Source organism: Gavialis gangeticus, unplaced genomic scaffold (assembly GCF_001723915.1).
Source record: "Gavialis gangeticus isolate Ggan-Ray unplaced genomic scaffold, GavGan_comp1, whole genome shotgun sequence".
Lineage (NCBI taxonomy): Eukaryota > Metazoa > Chordata > Crocodylia > Gavialidae > Gavialis > Gavialis gangeticus.
In genome coordinates, this window is record NW_017729032.1 from 223,158,990 (window position 1) to 223,165,980 (window position 6,991).

Consider the following 6,991-nt stretch of genomic DNA (forward strand, 5'->3'; position numbering starts at 1 on the left):
GGGCCCTGCAGGAGGGGTTGTAGCACCTGTTGGGGGGGCCATAGCCCCTGAGGGGGGCAGCAAATATATATATTCATGTATTTATGAAACATGCATTAATTGCTTTAACACTGTAGATATATCAATAAAACATTGCTCAACTGTTCGCTTTCTCTCTCTTTATAGTGGTCTTTTGTTTTAATTGTGGAGGAACATGGATTTTGGGGTATTTTACAGAGTGACTTTGGGTTTTTTTAGTTTTCCAATAGGGAACACGAGAATTCCTGCTAGGGAGGCCAGTGGCAGAACCCTGCCTGCTCAGAGCTGCCCCCATGGACCTAGCTGGCTGTGGCTGACCTCCTGACCAGGTGGTGCCAGGAGGACATGCTTTGACCGTTCAAAGCAGGCCACCACACCTGGAACATCCTTTAGGTGATAGCTGCCCAGATGGCTGGGCAGGGGGACACACACTGCAGTAGTGCCACACAGAGGCCAACTCTGCAGTCACAGCCCACTGGCAGCTGGCCCAGAGGGGCAGATTCCTCTACTGGTTGTGCAGTCCTTATCCAGGTCTGGCAGGTGTGCAGCAGGTCACAGCCAGGCAGCATCCCCCACTGCCGGACTGCTGCAGTGGGTAGAGGGTGCAGGGAACTCTCAGGGCTGTGTCAGCAGTCCAGCTGGCACAAGGGGTAATGTCCCCAGGTACCAGTTGACTGGGCCCCAGAAACTCCTGAGAGCGAGCAGCCCTGAGCTACTTGCCAGGGCAGCTTTTTGTACTGCTGGGCCCAGTCAATTGCTGAGCACGTACACTGAGGCAAAAAACCCCAGTTCAAATTTGCACTGCTTCTATTTGAGCTGCTGCAAGCACATGTGCTTGCATGTGTGGACACCCATGATGGGTAGCTGATAGTAGTGAAAGGTTGTCATCTCCTATGGGGGACCAACGTTAGCAGATTATGGGACCATTGGCTTTCAGGGGCTTTTTAGTTCCAATGTCTTTCTTGGTACTTTTGTCCAGCCCATTCTGGCTCTTCCTCAGAGTTGTCTTTTGCTATTTTCACCTCCTTTCCCCCCATACTTCTTTGGATTTTAGTCATCAGTCAGACAGTCCCTATTGCTTTCTTGTTAGTTCAGGTAACTTGTTCCAATCTATTTGCCAGTTTCCCTTGCAAGTAGGCTCATATCCTTTCTGCATTAAAATAAGGCAGTTTTGTCTTTCAAGTTGCCTAGGCCCAGAAAAGGAGAGCACAGATAGAACTGGTTTCCTACACTCAGTTCTGGTATCTAGATTCTGATATAATGTGCAGTTGCCCCAAATTGCAAGTATAGATTCCCTTCTGAGTTCCAGCCCAGACTGTGCTTCAGAGAGACAGAATCTTCCACGAATTTAGCTGCTAAAATCAGGATCTCAGTGGAACTGGAAAAGTGTTCTTTCAAGGCCTATTTCATGAGCAACTTGACTTCCATGGAGATGGCAAAAGGAACATCGATCCTTGACATATAGGGCATGAGTTGAGATGCTTCATATAACACCTTTATTTTTTTAAGTGATTTTAATTTGTAGCACTTTGGTAGCATATGGATATGCTATTGTCTCCAAACTGAAGTGTCACTATTAGGGTGCGCCAATAGAGATTTTTGGGGCTGATACCGATAGCCAATTATTAAGGAGGCATATTGGCTGATACTGGTCTGATTTCTGATACGCAGCTCTTCAGCTGGTAAGTCTGGTGTGGTGGAAGGGGAGGAAAGGAATGGGAGGGGGGCAGATCAAGGTCCCTGTGGTGAAGGAGGGAATGGGATTGGGGCTGAGGCAGGTGCTGCCCAGCTGGGGTGGGGAGGGGCGCTGGACAGAGCTGCAAGTGGTTCATCGGGTGGGGGAGCATGTGCTCCCCAGATCTGTGCAGGGTGTGCTGCAGCTGCAGGCTGGGACCAGGGTTGGGGTCGGCACAGGACAGAGGTGTGGCTCATCTGGGGGGGGGGGGCACAGGAAGGAAGGTGGGGTGGCTCCTGCGACTGCACATGGCTCACTCGATGCTCGTTTAGCGTCTTCCACCACTTGTCCGGGAGGGCATGGGGGAGGGGGGGTGTACCCTTGGATCTTTCTGGCTGGGAAGAGCCTGGTCCCAGCCCACCCTTCCCCGCCCCATGCAGATCTGTGAGCACACCCTCCCCTCTGCCCTCCTGAGTAAGCAGCGGGAACCACCAGGCAAGCACCAGACAAGCCATGCGCAAAAAGTAGGAACTACCCCTCTTCCTTCCCGCGCCCCCCAATGAGCCATGCTTCCAGCCTCTGTCCTGTACCTGCCCTGGGTCTGGCTGGGCAGCCCCAGCCCCAACCCAACCCCACACTCTCCCTCACTGTGGGGGCCTTGATCTGCCCCTCCATGCCCCTCCCCTTTCCTTTCCCCTTTCACCACACCAAATTTACCAGCTGCATGCAGCACTCCACACTGCTGGCTCTGCTCCTCACTGCCTACGTGCTGTGCTGTGGCTGTGCGCATGGACAGGAATCTGTCAGACAAATTATCAGCCATATCGGGCTGATTTCTGATACAGAAAATTTTCTTTATATCAGTGCCAATCCGTTATTGGATCAACGTATGAGTACACCTCTAGTCACTATGAAACACTTCAAAGTTGTCTCCATTTTGTCCAGGGTCATTTTTGATACAATGTGGTTTGATTTATAGTGCTGTGGATGTACATAAAGTGCATAATCTGTATGTAGTTCTTAAGTTATTTAAAGTGCTATAAACATTGAGTAGCTGCCCATGTTTAGTGTAACCTCTGTCACTAAAGAATGAGTTAGCTATACCCTTTTTAAAAAAAAAAATATCTCTAGAATGTAATGTGGCCTAGTAATCTTTTCTATCCAAGACTTATTCTTGGAAAAAGCTGAAGCTTTTTTTACTGAAATTATATCTGCTCCTTGCCTCCCCACATCCAATTATCATGGGAAGTATTTGGCATACTTTATAGTAGGTGATTGGTGGACTGCCAGTGTTCATGTTGGTGTATTTGGTTATAGGGATTATCTCTTTTCCATGCCCCTTTAAAAAGTAAATATATAAATGGGAATCAAAAAAATATTTCAACTCAGTTTCATGGTTCCATACTGTAGTTTTGTTGGCCAGGGTTCTTATTGGTTTAGGTAGCATGAACCTTGAGGGATAGTTAATTGAGAAGAACTTTGGATGAAGTCTGTTCTAATGTAAAGATAAAGTAGTATTTCAGAAAGCCACCTCTCTTTTGGGCAGAAGGTAATATTTCCATATTATGAACATATATATATGCTCTCTCTTTCTCTAGATATAGATATCTATATCAGTTCTTTGTTAGATATAAGGAAAGAGACAATTGTTTCAACCTACCTTTTTATTTTGTGATGTCCTCTCTTTCAACAAATCGCAGTACAATCTGTTTTACTTAAAGCATCCTGAATTAGTATCATTGCAATAACAGTGTGAGCCAGACGATCTGAAATCTGGTTCTGTTGTCAAAATTAGTTCCTTTCTGTGCTGTATATACATTAGTGCTAAAAAGTCAAGCTCATTTTTATGTTAGTTTTATAAGGGGGAATTTGTACACCCTTTTTGAGAGAACTGCATGAGAATCTTCCCCCCTCCCTGCCTCTACCCTATTAGAATTTTTTTTTTATTTTGGTAAATCAAGAATTTTATCATACCTTGTATGCTTATTTTAGGACAATTTTATATTACAAGCAACATAAAAAAGCACCACTCTAAAAAAAGTACTAAGACCTCTTTTTCTCTTCTATGCATGAAATCCTATATTACAATTCATTAAAAAAAACAAGTCATCATGGTAATATTTCTTGCAGAGAAAATTGTCAAGTAGATGAAGCTGCATAATGCTTATTACACTCAAAATTGGGTATAAATTCATATGAGCTTCTCTTAGGTGTGCAGTAGATGATAAAAGTACTGATTCATAGTCATTGCTGGTAAACATCTCAACAACAGCATGTTGAAATATTTGATGGGGTATGCTTATGAAATGAACTTTTGAAAGCTGAAGAAAAACAGTTCCTTAGAAGCAGCAGATTAAATTTAAGTATGAGCCTCTTGTTTAGGATTGAACATTTTTTAAAATACAGTTTATGCTACACAACAACCCCACCAGGAACATCCTGGCACAGTCCTGCTCCTGGCTATAGCAGCAGCCTGCCTTCGCCCCACGCAGATCCGGGGACTCATTCCTTCCTGTGGTATATGCACCAGCGGGAGCCGTCCCCTTCCTCCCCATGCCCCCGGACGAGCCGCTTGCAGCCTCAATCAAGGCCCCCTGCATTCAGGGAGGGAGTGGGGCTGGGCCAGGGCCAAGGGAAGGCGCTGCATAGCCAAGGCAGAACACAGGACAGAACCACAAACAGCTCATCTGGGAGGTGCGGGGAGGATGAAGTGATTCCTGCAGCTGTGCACATCCTGGGGGGGGCATGTGCCTCCAGATCTGCGTACAGAGTGAGGACGGGCTGCCACTGCGGGCTGGGGCTGGGATGGTGCTGAGCTCTTCCCAGCAATGGGGTTGGATTGGGCTGCACTCAGGGCAGGCGGCAGCAGCACTGGAAGGGAGCTACAGAAGGGCTACAGTCACTCCAGAATTTGCTGTAGGTCCCCAACCTTCATTCCAGCACTGCTGTTGTGCACCCTGAGCCCAGCCCAGCCCAACCCAACCCAACCCACCCACTGGGAAGAGACTGGCACCAGCCCCAGTCCACAGTAGCAGCCTGCCCTCACCCCACCCATGCCGCCTGGGGTGCGCATAATCGTGGGAGCTGCCCCCCTGCCTCATGCACCCTGCCCTGGCTGGGCAGCTCCTGCCCCAGCCCCACTCCCTTCCCCACTGCTGAGCCAGGCTGCCCCGCCTCACGTGCAGATCTGGGTCACCCCACCTGCCATGCCCTCCCAGGGTGCATGGAGTGGTGAGAGCCATTCCCCTCCCTGCAGTCCCCTGGACAAGCCACTCATTGCTCTGCGCTGGCTTTGTAGCGCCTGCCTCTGCCCCAGTCCCACTCCTTCCCTCACCATGGGGGCCTTAATCTGTTCCCTGCCTTAAAAACAAAAAAATATAAAGGGGTACATGAACTGAAACTTTGAAAGAGAAGGGGTAGACTTGTTAAAGAAGGTTGAAAAACCCTGAATTAGCCTATTTAAAACTTTGGCACTTGCCATAGGCCAGGCTGGTGACTATAGTTTCAGATCAGTTGGAATACAATCAGTGTGTTTTTGTATCGAGATGTAGTTTTTGGCACACAAACATATCTTTCATCCTACTATTTTCCATTCAGAAGCGTGAATGAGTGATGTGTTTTATAGAAAGGTAATCCCTGGGCCATGCTCATTCAGAAAAGGATACTGGTGCTTTAGAAAACCAGTTTCTTGTTTGAATTGTTCATTATGCTTTCAATATATCTTAGCTCCAGTGCTTTGAATTTAAGATGCGTTGTGGTTTTCAGACCTGGGTTCTTTCCATACCACAATATTTCCACACATCTAGTGGGCTGGTTTTTCATTTTGAATACATTTGGTTTCCAGCCAGTACAGTAGAATGGTGTTTAATTTGTTAGCATATTTATGAAATAAAACCACTAATGCCAAATACAGCCCACACTGTCTATATTGGTTTTTATTTTTCTTATTAAGCACATTTGAGCTTATCTTCATATTGCCTCTCAGACGTAGGTTGGAAAATGTTTCCCAACCTATAATATGATGATAATTATGCAGATAGATTGCACTCTACAAAGTGTACCTTACCAAAGCATTGTGAGACCTCTCGCAGTAACATGATTGAAGTCCTAAATCTGGTGCATACAAGTTAAGATTTCCTTCCTCTGTAACCAAAATTTGGATACTTGCCTGTGAATAACTGCATGAATAAATCACTAACTACTTTTCAGAGTTCAACTTTTCGGAGATGTTTGTTTTCAAGGTCTCATCTGTATGCATGGAAATGTAATTACAAGTATAGGAGAGGGTTTGATTAATTTTGAATAAGGAAAAAAGGTCTTTCATTTCGGCTATATTGCCCTTCTATAACGGGCAGTATGGCCAGTATGTCCAATCTGGATTAAACATGATAAGGTAGCAGCCAAAAATCACAAGGTTTCTCTTGGAGGATAATTTACCCATAAGTGGAAAGCTTAAAACATGGCAGTGCAGCCAGGTTGTACCCTACACAGGTACCAAAGGCACCAGCTTCTTAAAGACCTATACAGCATTTGTGTTCAATAAATACCAGCATAAGAGTTGCATCTGACATGCTAAACTAAGCAATATGCCCACTACATGCAATGATATGCTAGATTACAACTATTCTGGGTTGATTTCCATAAAACTATAGTATGATGGCACCTGCCACTTCACCACTGAACTAGCTCCCCCAGGGAAAGTTACAACACTTCTTGGTCATATGTACATCCACGATCTTTGCAAGATGAATATGTTGGCATTTGAAATCAAAGATGCTACAATAGTTAACATCATCCCCCCAGTCTCTGCATGAAACCATCTATACCTGAAGGAAAAAATTCCTGCTGGATTTTCAAATACTAGTACTGCAGTTTTCAAACTTCCTAAAGTCATGGAACCCTTTTGTGTCACTTCTTCTAACACTGAACCCCCACCTCTATATGCAGAGCCAGGCAACCTGGCCCGGCAGTGATGATACTCATGTCCACTCTGCCAGTCTCTTTGTGGAACCCCTGGTGGCCTATCATAGTAACCCGGGGTTCCACAAAAAAGCTTGAAAATCACTGTACTAGTACATACAGCCTTTTCCGTGGAAAAATACTTTAAAACAAAATATTTATGCATCAGAAATATTTGGATCTTGCTACAAATTTTTTACAAGGTAGAATCTGCATACTACATAGGATTCTGGTATGGATAAGTTTTTTTTTTTTTTTTTTTTTTTAAATTTTTTTTTTTTTTTTTTTAATGGCTGTCAGTTAAATAGCAGTTAATGCACGTGATTAGCACATTACTTG

The 6,991-nt window shown here is 45.2% G+C and overlaps 1 protein-coding gene across 5 annotated transcripts in view; it reads left to right on the top strand.

Moving 5' to 3' along the window:
* The window catches only part of APP (amyloid beta precursor protein), a 494,720-nt gene that overhangs the window by 221,253 nt on the left and 266,476 nt on the right, over positions 1–6,991 (top strand). The window lies entirely within an intron of this gene.